Source organism: Notechis scutatus, chromosome 4, assembly GCF_049901735.1.
Source record: "Notechis scutatus isolate UNSWTSFEM ecotype Mainland chromosome 4, rNotScu1.2, whole genome shotgun sequence".
Classification (NCBI taxonomy): domain Eukaryota; kingdom Metazoa; phylum Chordata; class Lepidosauria; order Squamata; family Elapidae; genus Notechis; species Notechis scutatus.
Window position 1 is genome coordinate 96,426,977 of NC_142012.1, and position 18,060 is coordinate 96,445,036.

Below are 18,060 nucleotides of genomic sequence, written 5' to 3' on the forward strand. Positions count from 1 at the left end.
GTTTCTTATCAGGACTAAAAGTCTTTTAACTGCAAGTATAGGAATTCCTTGCTTACAAATATATTCTCAAATACCTCAGTTATTTTTAGGCGCTATATTGTATAAAACTGGAATTTTAGCTTTATACTATAGCAGTGATGGCGAACCTTTTCAGCACCGAATGTAAAAAAAAAAGCACGCACGCGTTAGACATCGGAAGAACAGCTTCCTGGTACACATGGAGCTGCTCTTCCGGTTTCTAACGCGCATGCACACACAAAGACCAGCTGGCCGGCATTCCTGTATGCACCTGAACCCAGAAGAGTAACGGGCGACGGCTGGCATGCCAGGAGAGATGGCTCTGTGTGCCACTTCTGGCACGCATGCCATAGGTTCGCTATCATGGTACTTCTGGGCATCATTGCAAATGTCTCTGCCCTCAGTACAACACTGGTGTGGAACTAGCCACGTGGTATTTCTACACCTCTATTTGTCTAAATAATTTGATGATGGAGGGAAACGATCTAAATTTGCATTACTGTAATTGCAATAAAGGAAAAAAAAATCAGGGTATAAAATGCTGTATTGATATGCCCTGCTTTAAGCAAAAAACTCCAGAATGAATAAACCATGGAGAAAAAGCAAAATCTGCTATTGAGGTTGAATTTTTCTTCATTACAATGTCTTTGTTTATAAGCCAAACAAGTACGTTCTTTGATCCACTGAGATCCGAGGCCCCAGGATGTAACAAGACCAACCTTACACAGCTATGCTAAAAGAATTTGACAGGCTTCCAAGCAGAGAAACAGATGGCTGTTTCAAAGAAAAAGCAGAGGCGCATGCTGCTATGTAAGTACTGCAGAGTGGACCAATGTTATTACAGTGTATCTATAAAATCTGAAGTCTTTCTTATGCATTACATATCGTATAGTAATATCACTTAGACCTTGGGGGTGCGGGGGGGACGACGGATGCCTCCAGCAGCACCCTGCCAGCCAAAATGGGGCACAGGGGGTCCACGCCGGGCTTCCCAATGCCTCATTTGTGCTCTCCATGGCCTCCTGCAGCACTCTGCCAACCAAAACCAGGCTGTGCGGGCCACTTTCGGCCTGCTTTCCAGCCTGTTTTTAGATCCAATTCTCGGTTCGTTTTTCAGCCCATTTTCCAGCCTGTTTTGGCCCATTTTGACCCTGTTTTTCGTCCCATGCTTCAGGAGGCCATGGAGCGTGAAAACGATGCATGGGGGGCTGCATGCGATCCATTTTTGCTGCCAGAGGCACTGTGGGCTGGTCCTTTAGTATTTCCAGGCTGGTCCCATGTGCCGGATTTAAGCACCTCATGGGCCGGATCCAGCCCGTGGGCCTTGAATTTGACACCCCTGACTTAGGTTTCACAGTGGTTTACAGCTTTCTCTCAGTGGTTTTCAGAGTCAGTCTATTGCCCCCAACAACCCACCTCGGAAGGATGGAAGGCAGAGTCAACCTCCAGTAGTCCTTAGTTCATTGCAAAAATTATGCAACTTCCCTTCTGGTAACAGTGCAACAGGTCAGCTTTTCCTTTGACTTTTAGTTACTTCCTTTCCACTGCTGAAATTATTAAATCATGGTTCAGGACTAAAATGCCATCATGCAGCCTAAGTCTTGAAATCAAATGTGATAAATTGGCCACATACGTAAACATGCATTTCCAATGCTACCTTCATATTTTATTTCTCTGTGCAATTATTTTGCTATGCAATATAAAACAAACTCCTTCAAATACTTTACTCATGTGTGCAGACAAATACACATGTGCATCCGCTCTATTACTACCATCAACATCATTATCATGGAACACAAAAGTAAAAAAAATTCTGTTATTCCTGAATCAAAGAACAAGACCTGTTATCAGGGGTGGGTTTCTACCGTTTCTGTCCACCTCTGTAGAACCGGTAGCTCTGAAGAGCAGCAGACATAGAACCGGTTCTATGTCTGCTGATGTTTTTGCCCGCCCGCCCGCCCGGGCTCTTACCTGTCCTTTGTTTCCTGCTTTTTCAACTTCAGCTGCCAAACGAGGCACAGCTGCAGTTAAAAAAGCAGGAAAAGCAGGCTGTTTCAAAAGCTGCTTCTCTGCACGCAGTGTGCTGATGACGATTTACAGGCGCGCGGCTCCCAGCATGCAGGGAAGCTTGTAAATCCCGAACCAGTAATTAACTCTGTCGTATCCCACCCCTCCCTTTTATAATATGTAGATTTGCCTATCTATAATAGCAGATAATAATATTCAAAGTATTAATACTTGATATTATGTCTAACTAAATTCTTAAATCCAGTGTAGGGATGATTGAGGAGGAGGAGGAGGAGACATAAAGCACCCTTCAAAAATGTAGGTTGTTGAAAAAAAAAATGCCGGTTTCTGCATTTTTAAAAGCATGGCAAGAAAAAAAACCTGAACTCTGAAAAGTATTGTTCACATTCAGGCTTTGGGGTCAATGGAAAATTAGCAGTTTCCTCTCTAAGTGAGATTGGGAAGTGAGATGTTTCTGCTGGCCAAAAGCAAGCCTCACCCATCATTATGTGGTATCCAAACTTATTTTTAAGGAACATAATTTTTTTCCTCTTTAGCAATATCTGGTGTATATAGGTATAATTTTAGAGTTTAAAATGCATAATGTTTCCTTATGTTACTGATGCAATTTTTAATTAAGGCCTGACAGCATGGGATGCTGCAAACTGGATATTTGCTAAACTCCAAAGAATATTTTCACTCCAAATAGGAGAAAAAGAAAGACTGTCTTCTTTTTATAATCTATCCTGTTTACTTATCAAAACCATAAATCATAATTTTACTTTATTTTCTATTTTGCACAAAAGTCCATAAGGGGTTTCTAGTCAATAACAAACATAGATATTATCTTTTCTCTGATCAAAAGAGGCAATTTAGCCATCTCAATAAATGCCATCATCTTAAATCTTTCTAATAGATAAGTAGATAAGAAAACCATTGATAACTATAACCCTCTACCACCAATTGTTATCTTGATTTTATTTTACGTTCCTGTCGACAAAATTCTAAATCATCCAACTTTTAAACTCTTTGATACATATGTCCAACACGAGAATAGAAAACTTTATAGGATTGAAATTAGAGGATTAAAGCAAGAATTCTCAATCGAAAACAATTCTAAATTCTAGTGATACTGTTTAAGCTACTAAAATGATACATCTGTGTAACTCCACTTCAATAAAACTAGTTAATAAATGGTTGATTGAAATTGTTGTGATTGTAAGAGAGCTTAGACAGAAGATGAGAGTCAGAGTTATATCACCTTCTCATAAAACATGTTCCAGGTTTTACTGTTTGCTTTGTACAAAAAAGCATATACAACTTGCAAAGCAAAGTGTGGCCAAAAGTTACTCTATGTTTTGTTGGTCAGAGCACTGAAAAACACAACTGAGTTTTGTTAATACTCCTACTTTTGACTATGCAAGCCTGAACAGTTTTTTTAAAATGTGTGCTTGTAGTTAGTGAGAGCGAACACACAATCAATAAATTGAGAATTTGTGGATTAACATTTGATTATTGCTCAGAACCCTGGTTTTTCTAAATATACTGACCAAGGCTTCCTGAGACAGTAACAATCACACGCTGTTCCCAAAACCCTTTTTTTTTTAAATTTCAATGGCTGTGAATTATATGCATTCACAGTCTGTAATGAGTCCCAAACAGTTTATGAATAGTCCAACAGAAGTCTGCCAGTCTTTCAGGATAAGGCTGATAAGCACCCACCTTTATCTCGCTTGAAATGCTGCCAACGACTAAATTGCCAATTAGCTGTACAATGCCAAACGGAGCACAAAGTCAACATGGAGCTTTAGATTTTAAAACGACCAGAACGAACAAAGTTTGTTCCTGCAAAGGCTCATGTCCCTTTGCTCCTCCTTTATGTCTTATGGGAGGGGCCAATCATCTCCAAGCCATACTCATAATTTGCCTCTTTTGTCTTAACTGTTCTTGCCTTCTGGCAGCTCTGCACAAGCGTGCACTGGGAACAGGCTCCCCCTGTTCCTCTGCCTTGCTGATGTCAGATTCTGGAGGCTCCGGAGTCCGCACATAACTCAGATGGTCCTGGCCCCATCTCTGTGTTGGATGCAGATCCCTCTTACGAGCCCTCCCCAGACTCCAGGACTGGCCCTTGTTCCTCCCCACTGTCCAACTCTGCTGCCAGCTCCACAGGCAGACGGCGGACCACAAACACTAGATGAGGGGTGTCAAACTCACATCATCACAGCAGCATTATGTGATGTATCAGGACTTTCCCCCCTTTCACTAAACTAGGTGTGGGGCATGGTCAGCATGTGACGCATCCGGCCCATGGGCTGGAAGTTTAACAGCCCTGGTCTAGATGAAGGATTGGTCACATATTCCACCCTGGTTTTCAGTAAGAGAAATTTAATAAGTTCCTCTTATGCTTATAAAAACCCTCAAATCCAGAATATTTAACAATGTTGAACAGTTTTTCATGTCTACAGTTTTTAATTTATTTTATTTAAAATAAAATAAAAAATCCTGAAATGTTATATAGAACTTTTAAATTAAATAGAGTTTTAAAGTTTTCAGAGTTTTTAAAAATTCACATAAGGGATATTGGATCTGAATTTTGTGAGTCACTTGAGAACTCTTTATAATATAATATGTAGTCTTAATATCTTGGTGAATCATCGAGAACAAACTCCTTTAAAATTACGTTACATTAATCACAACCCTTGTATTGGAAAGGTTTTAATAAAATTATTACACATTAGCATAACTGGTGGCAATACTTAGTCATTTTCATAGCAAGTACTTGATGAAGTGGAAAAACTTACTTATATAGTCTTGGGCAAATATTTCGTTTAACCCTTGTCTTTTGAAATGTTACAACATAAGTTATTAATTCTTAGAGAGGGTTTTATACTAAATTTATACTGACTAAATTTATACTAGATTTTATACTGAAAAATTATATTTAAAAAATCCCTGGGAATCTTCCGAGATTAATGGTTTTTAAAACTGTGAGAATAACTTGAGTAAATAATTAGCACGGCAGCAAAATCCTGACAATTTCTTCCACTAAGGGTTGTTTTATTCAGTTTAGGTACATCAACAAAGTACATCAATAACTTAATTTCTCTTGGGGAAAACATACTGAAATTAAATATTTACAACTTTAAAGCTCTGTTTCAGATTCTAGATAGATTTATATATGCTTCCAAATTGTGGGCCTATTTGATTTTGTTTTGTTTTGCTTTTGGTCCCCTTTTCTGGGGTCAGGTTGGTGAATGGTTAAATCATTAATGAAGTTTTTTTTTTTTAAAAAAAAAAAACAAGAAACAAAGGTTAATATATTTGTCCAGAGAGTCCTTTTTGATAGACTTTTTGACTCTGTAATATCCTGTGTATCTGTCCATCCAGTCACAAACAATTAAGGTTAACTAAGTAAAGTCATATCCTTTCTTCTTTAAATATAGCTCTCATTTAAATATAGCTCTCACTTAAAGACTGCCCTGCTTAGCAAACATCCAAAGATATAACAGTGCTAAAAACTAACTTTGTGGCCAGTCCTTGTACTTATGACTGTCACAGCCTCCCTATGGTCATGTGATCAAGATTCAGGCACTTCAACAACCAGCAGACATTTGCCAGTCCTCACTTATGACAGTTGAAGTGTCCTGTCATGTGATCACCATTTGAGGCCTTCTCTGCCAGCTTCCTACAAGCAAAGTCAATAGAGAAGCTGGTAGGGAAGGTCACAATCACGCCAATAAATTACTTGCACCCTTCCTTCCCTCCCATAGCAACTGTGTTGGTCACTCATACCCTGGCAGCAAACTTTGGCCCTGTCACACCTATACTATGCCTCACCAGTCATTCTCCTGCTCTCCCTCACCCAGTAGCAGCCAACCTAGCCCTGCCATGCTCATCCTGGCCACCTGAACATCCTCTCCCACCCAGTGGCAGCCACATGTTTCAGTGTCTGTGAGCTGACCAGAACTTTTGACTTCCAGCAGGCTTCACCACTGACTTTCCTTCCTGGAACCCAGCAGCAAGTTGCAAGGAGATTCTTGCTTAATGACCTATAATTCTCACTTATCAACAAAGAGTGTGCCAGGATTGCTGCCACTAAGCAATGTGATCACGTGACCTCACACTTAACAACTGAATTGCTTAGTAATAGAAACTTCAGTTCCAAGTAACATAGTTAAGCGAAGATTACCTATTCACAAGTTCGGCCTCTTTATTGTCTTAGCTTCTGTGTTAACTACTTTCAAGCTAGTGTCCTCCTGGCTAGATCAAATAGGAAGCCCTCCATGTCATCTATTGTGCTATTTCATGATTATTTAAGGGAGATTAGAGAGAGAACATTTGCATATCATTGGCTTACAGGACAGGAATTCATATCTTAGTTTATTTTTAGACATGCTGAATTTTTCATACTATTCATTCTGATTCATCGTCGCTTCTCCCTTATAGTTTAACATACTTCAGGATCACATATCATTGTTTGTAAAATACACGCGCACACACACACACACGCACACACAAATATTTTGCCATTAAGGGTTGTCCCAATTAATCTGGCAACACATTTTAAAACTTTAAATAATATTTGAATACAGATGTGTACACTAACATGTTTTGTTTTAAGGAAGTGGTATTTCCTTCCCTCCCTCACATATGAAACAAATATTCTTTTAAGATAATCATATTTAAAAGCAACATACATCCCCAGTCAACAGTTTGCTCCTCCTCACTTCCAAATTATATTATACTGAGAGAGACAAATTTAATTGAATTGCCCTCTATCGGAAGAAAGTTTTATAGTCTATCTTTCTTTCTCTATCCTTAAAAATGTCAGTGGCAGTCACCAAGAACTGGTGAAAAATGGATGGATACCATCCCAATAGCCACACCTGAAAAATCTAACTTTAGGTGAAAGTTAATCTAGTTTATATAACTGTGCAAATGAGTATGTAGTAAATATAAAAGTGAAAAGCAAATTTTAGAGAGGACATGTGACACAAATAGTTGATTAATCAGAATGCTTTTAAAATATGATCCCTTTTTCTGTAATGCCCTGCTTTTAAAATCCTCTGGCTCAACAGCTTTTCTTCCATCCTTTATTAACCCAGATGTATAAGAAGATTATTCCAATAATAAGTTAAGATAAACATTCTTCTAAATGGAAAAATTACATAAAATAGAATATTTACCATTATAATTCTGTTCCCAGATTAATCATCTTTGCTTCGTGTTTTTTTTCTTGTCTACAAAACAAGTAAGAGAAGAAAAAAGGTATTTCATTTCTCTTTTTAATAATTCAATGAAATGAAAACTTAAACCATTCAAGGTATAAACCCTTCATAATGTTTAGACCACAACTAAAATGAAATTTCTCAATACTGCACTTGCTAACACTTGAATATTGGTTTGCTCAAACCAAGCCATGAATTACTTTTTGAATTCAAAAATTAAGAATGGTTAGAAATGGCCCTGAATCCAGGATGCTATTTAAATATTCCCCAAATATTATTTCTCTCATGCCCTTTGCGTAAAGACCATCTGCATTAAGTTCCTAGGAGACTATAATAGTTTTTTCCTTGTGACAAAAATCTTGTTTGCTTTCAGTTCATTCTGAAACTGAACTGTCAGAATTACTCTTTAACTAAGAAAAATAGAGATTTAGCCTATACAGCCTGGGTTTATAACAAATCAGTTCTGCATTCTTAAAAGCATGCTGAAAAATGGAAGTGAATACTGATCATATCATTAGGGCATTTTTTGTGTCAGAGTAAATACAGTTAGTTGCTCTATTGGGCATCAGGACATGCAACCAGGCTGCAGAAGCATTTTACATATTCATTGAGAATATGGTGAATTCTGAAAGAGTCCATTATTTCAGCAGTTTTTGTAATATGGAAGAGGAGGAAGAGAAGGAGGGAGATTTTTGGTTTTTTTGCCATGCCCAATGAATTTGATATTTTCATCATTTTTACTCAGGCTAACTTGTTTTTAATGCATTTATATAAAGAAATCATTATTTCACCAACCCCAATAATATTAAGGGCTGTATCCAATATGACACAGAGCTGTTGCTCTTCACACATATTCTATGTATTCCCAAATTTGTTTCCAGTCAGAGGAGAGATTTTGGAGGCTACAGACTGAATAAAAAGTACACTATTTATACACTACACTACTTATACACTACAAGGTAATAACACTGGATTCTTATTAACTTGCCTTTGAAAAAGGTGCCCTTTCCATCTATTCCAGGAATGTCAAACTCAAGGCCTGCAGGCCAGATTCAGGCCCCAGGTTGCTTAGATCTGGCTCGTGGGGCTGACCTGGAAACAGCAAAGGACTGGCCTGCGCAGCCCTCCTAAGCTCTGTTTTCACTGGCAGAGGGTTGCAGGAGGCTGTCGCAGCTGAAAACAGAGCTCGGAAGCCAGTTTTCGTTGGTAGAATGCTCGGGCCACCACAGGAACCCCACATATGAGTGACATCAAGCTAGCCACACCAACCCTGGCCCTCCAAGGTCAAACACAAGCCCCTCAATGAAATTAAGTTTGACACTCCTGATCTATTGCATAAAGGGCAATTATTTTGCTATAATACTGTGGTTTTAAGACACCTTGTTCATCTAATGAACAAGATGCTACTTTATTTATATGCCATATCAATTAAATAGTTTCTTGATTTCTACATCAAAATCTGTATTACACATCAGTGACCCAAATTAAATATGATTTACTAAATAAAACCTACAAAAGTACCGTGTTTCTCACAAAATAAGGCCAGGCCTTTTTTTTTTTGACCCCCAAAAAAACAGCTAGGGCGTTTTTTCAGGGGTGACTTAATTCCCCCCCTTGCATCCTCGGGTGTGCGGGCGGTGACGGCTTGGATGTTGACTTCGGCATTGGTGGGGCACTTCGTATCGGGAGACCTTCCGCCACCATTGCTTTCCCCTTTCCCTGTGCTGTTGCAGCGTTTAGAGCAACGCTGCGGCGTTTGCCGCAGCCACGTGTGGCCAGCCAGGGCTCCTCCCTGCAACCGGAGCCCGGCAGAGACACTTGGCTTCAGGCGCTCTTGTCGCCGCCTTCCCTTCACCTTTGAAGGCAAAGCCAATTCTTTTAAAAATGACACCCTACTACCAGTATGATAAAGCCTCCCCTGCCCAAGAGGGCAGCCCAACCCCATGTGGGGAGGCGAATCTCCCGGGGCCGCAGCGCAGGATCGGCCCACCCCGGGAGAAGCGCCCAGCCGCCATCCCTGCCTGGCGCCAGGCAGAGCACAAAGAGCTTTTCCTGGGGCACCCAGTGCAGCTGACAGGCGGGCCCTCCTGCCTGGCAGCGGAGCTCTCACCAAGGCAGTGAGCGCCTCCCCGCTGGGCCCTCCACTCATCCCACCAGGGCCACCCCGGAGCCGGGAAGGCTGGGCAGAGCCATGAAAGTGAGCCGCAGGTGCACGCTTGCCTGCCAAGCAAAAGAGCCGGGCCGACCCGAGCTTGGCTTCCTTCCCAAGTCCCTCCAGCCTGAACCCGAAGGGGCCACCGGGAGAGGCAGCCCGAGGCAGTGATAGCGCCCACCCATCCGTGGACAGGGAGGCAAGGCGACGGCCTGCACCGCGTCCTCCTCCGAGCTGAGCCCCGCTGAGTGAGCGCCTCTGCCCGATGCCTGTGCCACTGCAGTGTTTGGAGCTTCTGGCGCATTTGGAGATGCATGGGGACGGGGACGGGCTGGGCGAGGGGTGGAAAGGATGGGCAGCTTTGGGCTCTCTCCGCCAGACCCACTGGCCAGGGAAGCAGTGCTGCCATCGCCTCGCCTCCCTGTCCGTGACAGTAAATTCTTTATTTTCCAGGAGTGTTTAATCAGCTTAGTGGGAAACAGGATGGTGTCCTGTTTTGGGCTGTATCTAATCCAGGAGGATGCTATTTATGTGGCTGTAATAGTTATTATCTGTTGCTATAACAGTAATGAACTGCTATAAGGTACAGCCTGTTATGCCTTAAAATGGGTTCTACTGTACAGCACAGTGGAATTGTCATAGTAACGCCTTCACAGTACCCCACAAGGGAGGCTCCCTCTGGTAAGGGGGATTGGTTCTTAAAAAACGAACACCCTAGGCCCTCAGCTTCAAGCGAAGAGGGCAAGTTGTCGGGGGAGGTGCCTGCTATTGCAGATAATCACCTCAAAGACTGTTCCCTGTAGAATTTTTCCAAGGCTGTTGGCCAGAGCAATTAGGTCTCTAATTCTCACCACAGTGGTTGAGGTAAGAGGGCCAGGCCCAAGTGTCTTTTTCTTACATTTACTTTATTGTATTCTATAATAATATATTTCATTGCTGTAACGATGTCTCCAAGGAAATGTCAGGTGATTGACCAAGTCCAATAAAATGCTACAAAAATGAAATACCAGCGTAGACAAGAAACTCCTGAGCAGAGGAAGACTTGTGACGCTGCACGAGAGCGCTACTAGAACTTCAGAGACAGTACAACAGCGTGAGGCCCAACTACAGGATAAGAGAGATAGAGCTGTTCCATCTAGACATCCAGAGACAATACAACAGCGTGAGGCCTGACGACACTATAGGAGAGATAGACCTGTTACATTCTAGAGCTTCCTTTATAATTTGTATACTCTATTTATACTTTTAAAGCCCTGTAAATAAAATTACTTTGATTTGACACTACGGATATAATTCATTCCTTTTCCTATCTAATACAGGATTGGGATAAATAAATATCTGGGCAACACCGGATTATCAGCTAGTAGTTAAATAAAAGCAACCAACATTTAATACTGAATATTAACTGAATATTGTTACCATGTTCCCAGACATTTTGAATCAATTAATTTAATTAAAATGAATTAATATGTCTAATGCATACAAAAAAAACCCTTAGTTCCTTTCCTATTTTATAAAGGGGGGGGGGGGGAGGAGAATCTTGACTGTTGCCAACTCTACCAGTTCAGTATATGACTATTTCATGGAAAGAACTATTTTTTAATATTCTGATTTGTGAACGAGACAAATAATTCACAGCTGCTTTGAAACCAGTTTTGTTGTAGTGCTTCCTCAACAGCCACAAGAACTGAGATTTGTTTAAAACTCTTAATTCTTGTCCCCAAGACCCTTAGATACATCCAGATCTGCATTCAATATTTGCGCTAAGAATAATGGGTTCCATGGGCTATCAATACTATTTTTAGTCAGTGTTGCTTCTTTCCATTTTTCTGACGGGGAATCCCAAAGCTGATTTGAAATGTCTCCATGGGGAATTGTCTCAAGAGAAGAAAATTTGGCATATAATGTGGCAATTGTATGTACATACTACACCATCATTATTCATTTCTTTATTTTTAAAGTTTTACTTAACGAACTCAAAAACATAATATTAACATTTAACACAACAGCAGTTATATTACACAATGCCCTTTATAAGTTTTATTTACTCTGTCTTAAGGTAAAATAAAGGTAAAATTAAAAAAAAAATCAGTAAGCCTTAACACTTTTTCCCTAAAGGTAGGTTGTTATGTTGGTAATACTGTGTTTTATTCTTTATTTTTCTTTATATACTGAATATTATATAATTGTTCAAATCAATTTTCCCCATCACCCTTCTGATGGTTTAACTTCCCTTATAATACTTTATTTCACACTGGAGAGTAGAATATTACAATCCATCACACCTTTTCAAGCTTGGTTTCCTTGAGAAAACCAGCATAAAAGCCAATAATATGAACAGATTTTTCATAACAATGCTTTGTAAAAACCCAATAGGGGAAGTATAGACCAATTAGTAGCTAATTATTATGGCAATTAATTTTTTATTATATAGACAATAGTATGAAATATAATGCTCTCCAGAGGTTGCTAAAAATAACTCCCTAAAAGCCTCACCCATCATGTCCAATACTGTAGTAGACTATAATTCAGAAAAATCTGGAAGGTTATTCGTTCAGGACATACAGATTGAGACATTAAAAAAAGTTCAAATAGAATTTAATCCTATTTTATGTATCTATGGTGATTATTCAGCATCTTTAGGAATATAATCTTCCAGCACACTTAAGAAATTTAGTTTATTAATATGAATTATAATCTGTAATATATTTTCCTTAGCATGTAATTCTATTAAAGAGGCTCCGATAATGCAATTATTCGTTTTCATTATTCAGCTTAATTTCAAAGCCAGATATTTTACTCTTATGATCCTTTATCTTCTTTCATTATAAATTCTTGGAATTATTTTATTTCTTTTATGGTTAGCAGTATTTCAAATTTATTTTACTGCTTGATCCTGGATTACCTGGCTTATATGCTAAAATATATTTTATTAATTTGTCCAGACAATTTAATTATTTTAGTTTTGAACTAAGCTTTCCTAATAGATAAGTCATTCATTTGATTTGTTCTTGAACTTGAGTATTTGGATTTAAAGAGGGTGCAGGGTCATCATTTTCTTATGCTATTTTTTCCTCATTTTTGGAAAATTAATGTTAGAAATGGGCTGTCATTTCTTTCATCATTATTTCTTTCTTACTGCAATTGGAGTTACAACTTTCAGAGGTTAGTGGTCATTATCTCAAAATGGCAATAGACGGATAACGTAACTCCTGTGGCAGGTACTCAAGATTCATATATCCAAACAGGGGAACTTATGCCATGCCATCCCCTTTAAACACGATTATCCCATGGTCTTTACTACTCCAGGTATTATAATTCAACACAGATTAACTTTTTTAACTGTTAAACAGGCTAAAAAACAGACTGTACCCAAGAAGAAGTGATACAAAAAAATGTAACATACTTCCTTAAATTTGAGTTGTGTTGTTTTAATTTAGGTTTTGTTTAGGTTTTTTTTTTAAAAAAAACCTTTTTTATTTTTAAATTAACTCAAGGCAGCAAATACATTCAATACTACTTTCTCCTCCTATTTTCACCATTACAGTGGAAAAATGGAAAAATTGCAGACTACAGGAACCAGGAGCATTACTCAGGTGACCCTGAGGACATAGCTAAACCTCCAAGTGCTTCAAAGACCTTCTAAAAGGATGCAGATTGCCAGCTGTCTTCAAGGAATATAAATCTTTCCATTCCCCATTATCCTGTCAGAGCTGAAAAAGCTTCTTGGATGAGAAGTGAAACATCTTCAAAAGAAAAACAACAACAAAAAATCTACTTGCTTCCTGAAAAAAAACTTGTGTTTTGAATAGTTGATATGGAATGAAAACCATACCAACGTGTCCCAGGTTTTCAGACCTAGGAACCAAAACCGATGACCAAACATCTTCCAAATTGTCACCTCACTTACTTACTTGCCTGCCCACCCCTTCAGATCTGATGGAGAGACCCTTTGTAATGTCCCACCAGGGGCAAGGGAATGACTCCTGGAAACAAAGATGTTTTCAGGGGTTTTTCTTTGAAAATGTTTTGTTTCTTGTCCAAGAAGTTCCTTCAGTTTTCTTCTTCTTCAGAACTGAAGAAGCTTCTTAGAAGAGAAGCAAAAAGTTTTCAAAGGAAAAAAACCAAGAAAGCCCACTTGTCTTTTGGAAAAAGCATCTTGGCACAACCATGACCTGGATGATTGAGAGTCTCCATAGACAATTGTAGAGTTGTGATTGCAGGAATGTTCCAATCTCGGATGGCAAACCTCAGATAAAGAATGTTTTCAAGCAAATACAACTCAGGTAAACAAAGTCACTAATCTAAAGGAGGATTAGAGAGAGGAAGTAAACATATGTTAGACTTTAACTAGAGATAATTAATTGTATGGATTACTGTGCTAAACAGTAATGAAAGTTAAGCAGTAACCAAAGTTAACCAGTGATGGAGGATAACTAAAAAGGGGTATAAATGCAAGACTAGACTCCAATAAAGATGATCATGATTCAGTTGTTCATGATCAAACAACTCGACTGCCTCGTCATTACAACAACAATTCCTAGAAACAAAAGAAAAAAACCTCAACAATAATGAACTGGGGAATTCCAGGCTTTAGAAGACCATCTAGATACCCTCCATATAGTAGCCTGTATAAGCTGGTCTAAGACTTTCCTATTTAGAAAGGCATTTTTCCATATGTACCTTTTTCCTGAATACAGATAGTCCTTGACTTACAACAGTTCATTTAGTGACTGTCTACAGTTACAACGGAAAGGAGACTTATGACTGTTTTTCACACTTACGACCATTGCAGCATTCCTGTAATCATGTGACCAAAGTTCAGAAGCTTGGCAATTGACTCATATTTATGACTGTTGCAGTGCCTTGGGGTCATGTGATCACCATTTTCTCCCTTCTGAGAAACAAAATCAATTCGGAAACCAGTTTCACTTTACAACCGTATTACTAAATTAACCACTTAGCAACTGTGGCAAGTAAGGTTGTAAAATGGGGCCAAACTTACTTAACAAATGTTTCGCTTAGCCACAGAAATTTGTGGTCATAACTTGAGGATTACCTGTATCTTATTTACTACAGCTCTCCCCTTCTACCAGATGACCAAATTCCGTTGGTTGGTTTGTTTTTTTAAAGTTTAAATACTTAGGAAACAAATCAGTTAAGAGAAGGGGAAGCCCCCAGGGACTTAATGTTCAGAGGAAGAAACTTAGGAAGGACCTGCCCTAATGAATCAGAAGATTAAAACTGATGGCAGGAAGTTTGTACCTTCAGACATGCAAGATTCTGTTTATGTAGCCTTTCTGATAAAAGTAGAATTAGTTCATTTAGTCATGTTTCCTGTCTGATTTACCCAGGGGGCCTGATGTTATAATTATAATCCATCGTCCAAAAAACATTTCTGTGCAGCAGCACAATACTTACTTTAACATGACTATATGTTGCCATTAAAAGCTAGGAAAATTTTATTTATAAGCTACGATACCCCCAAAGTTCAAATGTACAGCATCTATGTAATTTGCAACCATCTTACCCAGGGGTCAACAACCTTAAACACTCAAAGAGCCACAAAGGTCCTAACTGGAAGCCCCCACCCACCCACCCCTGGTTTCAATTCTGGAGCCGACCGGAAGTCCGGTTCTCCCACCATAGGGTCTCCTCTAGCATGGCGTCCTTTTTCCTCTACCTGTCCTAACCGAAAGCCCTATCAATTATGGAGCTGACTGGCGAAAGGGAACCGCAGCAGAGGGATGAAAGAGTCACAGGTGGCTCCAGAGCCGCGGGTTGCTGACCCCTGATCTGACCCAACTTTTCTATTTCAGAAAGATATTTCTTTATAAGAATATGCTAAGAGCAATCAAAACCAGGAATAGCTGCCAACACTTTTCATTTCCTAGGGCAGAAATGTGTCACTCGCACTCAGTTGCATGTTCAGCATACTGAAAACACATTAATGAACTGTTAAAAATATTCCTAGTATATTACAGTAGAAAAAATAAAGAATTTTTTTTTAATTCACAGGGTTCTGGTCTCTGTGGTTACCAAGAGAAGAGAATGCATTCTATTGTTAGTATTTTACATAAGTGGAGAATTTGGCAAGATCTTTAAGTCTTGGAAGAAAAGCAGATCGAGGTTCTTATTAAGCTTTTTGCAGATATGCTAAGCTAACATGCTTCTAAAAAGTATTTTATTTTTATTTTATGTTATGATTCAGAAAGATTACTTTTTACCTTATTAGTCAATGTCAGTATTAGGAATATTGACTGGAATAATTAAATTAAAAATCAATAACATAATAAACGGCTGCTGAGAAGGATGAAAATAACTTGCACATTTCTTTGAATTAGCAAACTCTTAGCCAGGACAGATTAAATATTACTGAAAGTATTAAATAACTAAATACCAAAATAATGTATTTTAATTGCCAATATGACATATTTCTCATCTAGACACAATCAGCAAAGAATAAGCAAGTATCAGTCACATCAGACTTTCAAAATAATGCTGAAGATAAATATTTTTAGTTTTCAAATATAAAGCATGTTATATTTAAAGCATGTTATCTTTCCCAAATAATTTTGATGATATAAGCATAAAACTATTTTTTTCTTTCCATTTCTCCATATATTACTACACTCCCAGATTTTACACTGCCACTGATAAAATAACTGATTAGTTCTCATATAAGCACATGCATAATACTTGAAGTAATAGCAATATTCCAAAATAACAACTTAATAATTTTTGCGCAAGATCATTTTATAAATATTTATTTGTATCCCGCCCTTATTACTTTTGCAAATAATTCAAGGTGGCGAACATATCCAACACAACTTTCTATTCTTATTTTCTCCACAACAATTACCCTGTGAGGTGAGTTGGGCTGAGAAAGTGTGACTGGCCTAAAGGTCATTCAACTGGGTTTTCATGGCTAAGGCAGGACTAGAATTCTCCAGCTTTCTAGCCTGGTGCCTTATCCACTAGACCAAACTGGTTCTAAAATATGTGCTATAAACAAGTTGCTCCACAGTTCAGAGACACTAAACAGTCAAGAAGCCTGCAAAACCTTCTATGCATGATTTGAATTGTGAAGGCCTGGAATTCATTTTCTCTCCCTCTCTCCCTCTCTCTCTCTCTCTCACACACACACACACAATCACAGAGAGAGTGAATGAGGGCAAAATAATTAATTCTTCTTCTTTTACAATGGAAACAATGGAAAGTTGGGAGGGGGAGGAAACCTCCTATAAAATATATTCCCGGAGGGTGGGGGGGAACCCTGTACTTAGAATGCACTGTATAATTATTACATTTGTCAATCTTAACAGTCCAGGAATAAAAAGTTACATGTGGCCTTGTGCTTCAGATTGGTTTGTTTTTTTAACCATCAAGTCACTATCAATTTTTTATGACTATGCAAGTACACCTTCTCAAGAAGGATCTGTCCTTTATGCAGAAACTGGAGCCATTTTGCAAATTCCTGCAGATTTTCTATCAAAAGTCAGTCCACGTGTCCATCAGACTTCCTCAGTTTCTCAAACTCTTACCCAGCTAGAACTATATCTTAGTTCTAATAACAAACTGGCACGACAAATGTCTGTCTTCCCGATGTAGCTACAGACTTTGCAAGTCTCCACCGTTCATAAACGCAATTTTAGTCCTCCACTTGCTAGGAAAGATGTTCGCAACGCACAATCAAAAGTGATGCATTGCTCTCTCCTTCCTGTGCCTTGCCTTCTGGAAAAGATAGATAAATGTCCCCCAGTGACACTCTGGTTCTTGGGAGGCTGCAGTCTCTATGGCTGCCAGACACAAGCACACTGCAGCTGAAAACAAAACAGAGCTGTAACTGTCAGGCTGACACAAAGAGAGCTTTTTCTAAGGCATCACTGAATTAACTTTGTAGGAAAATGATAACAACAATGATTATATTAATGAACAACGGGGATAGTGAAACAGGCATAATGTTGATGAACCATTATGAAGCAAATGTATATTTGGACTGAGTAACTTACAGATCTTGGCAGAACTGATTGGGGCTCCATACCCCAACTGAGTCAGAAAGCTGAAAGGGCTACGGATAACGAAACTGCTCACGTCAAAGGGTTACAGCTTTCTGAGTCAAGCCACGGGTCCCCTACTCAGAAGTGACTGTGGCTTAAATAATAAAAAGGTATGGAGCACTTCTGTCCAAAGTGATCAATCTTATTATCTATGAGCTGGTAGGATTATTGTGCTGGTGTCTTCTTTCAGTGCAGTTTGTTCTTCTTTGGATAAGTTGCTTTTGGGTGGTTTGCTAGTGCAGAGGATGTTGGTGATTTCGAGTCTGATTCTATTAGCATCATCAGGGTTGGTTTTGGTCAGGCTGGTTTCAACTCCGCATATGATGGTTTCTGTGGGGATGTGTTTGGGAGCGACAGCAAAGTTGAATCCTTTTGAAAGGACCTTGGTTTCGGCTTCAGTGAGGATCTTGTCTGAGATGTTGTGCACTGTTTGTTTCGTGTGTGGCTGATTCTATGCTAATAGAATCAGACTCGAAATCACCAACATCCTCTGCACTAGCAAACCACCCAAAAGCAACTTATCCAAAGAAGAACAAACTGCACTACGTAACCTGAAAGAAGACACCAGCATAATAATCCTACCAGCAGACAAGGG

General features: G+C 39.1%; 1 protein-coding gene across 7 annotated transcripts in view; it reads right to left on the reverse strand.

Annotated features, from left to right (window-relative positions):
- SGMS1 (sphingomyelin synthase 1) overlaps positions 1–18,060 on the reverse strand; it is an 81,444-nt gene that overhangs the window by 47,650 nt on the left and 15,734 nt on the right. For 5 of the 7 annotated variants that reach the window (XM_087964146.1, XM_087964142.1, XM_087964140.1 and 2 more), the window contains exon 2: positions 7,212–7,265. The exons of the other annotated variants lie outside the window; for them this stretch is intronic. The gene's annotated coding sequence lies outside the window, so the exon portion shown is untranslated. The remainder of the gene's footprint in view (positions 1–7,211; positions 7,266–18,060) is intronic. 7 annotated transcript variants of the gene reach the window in all.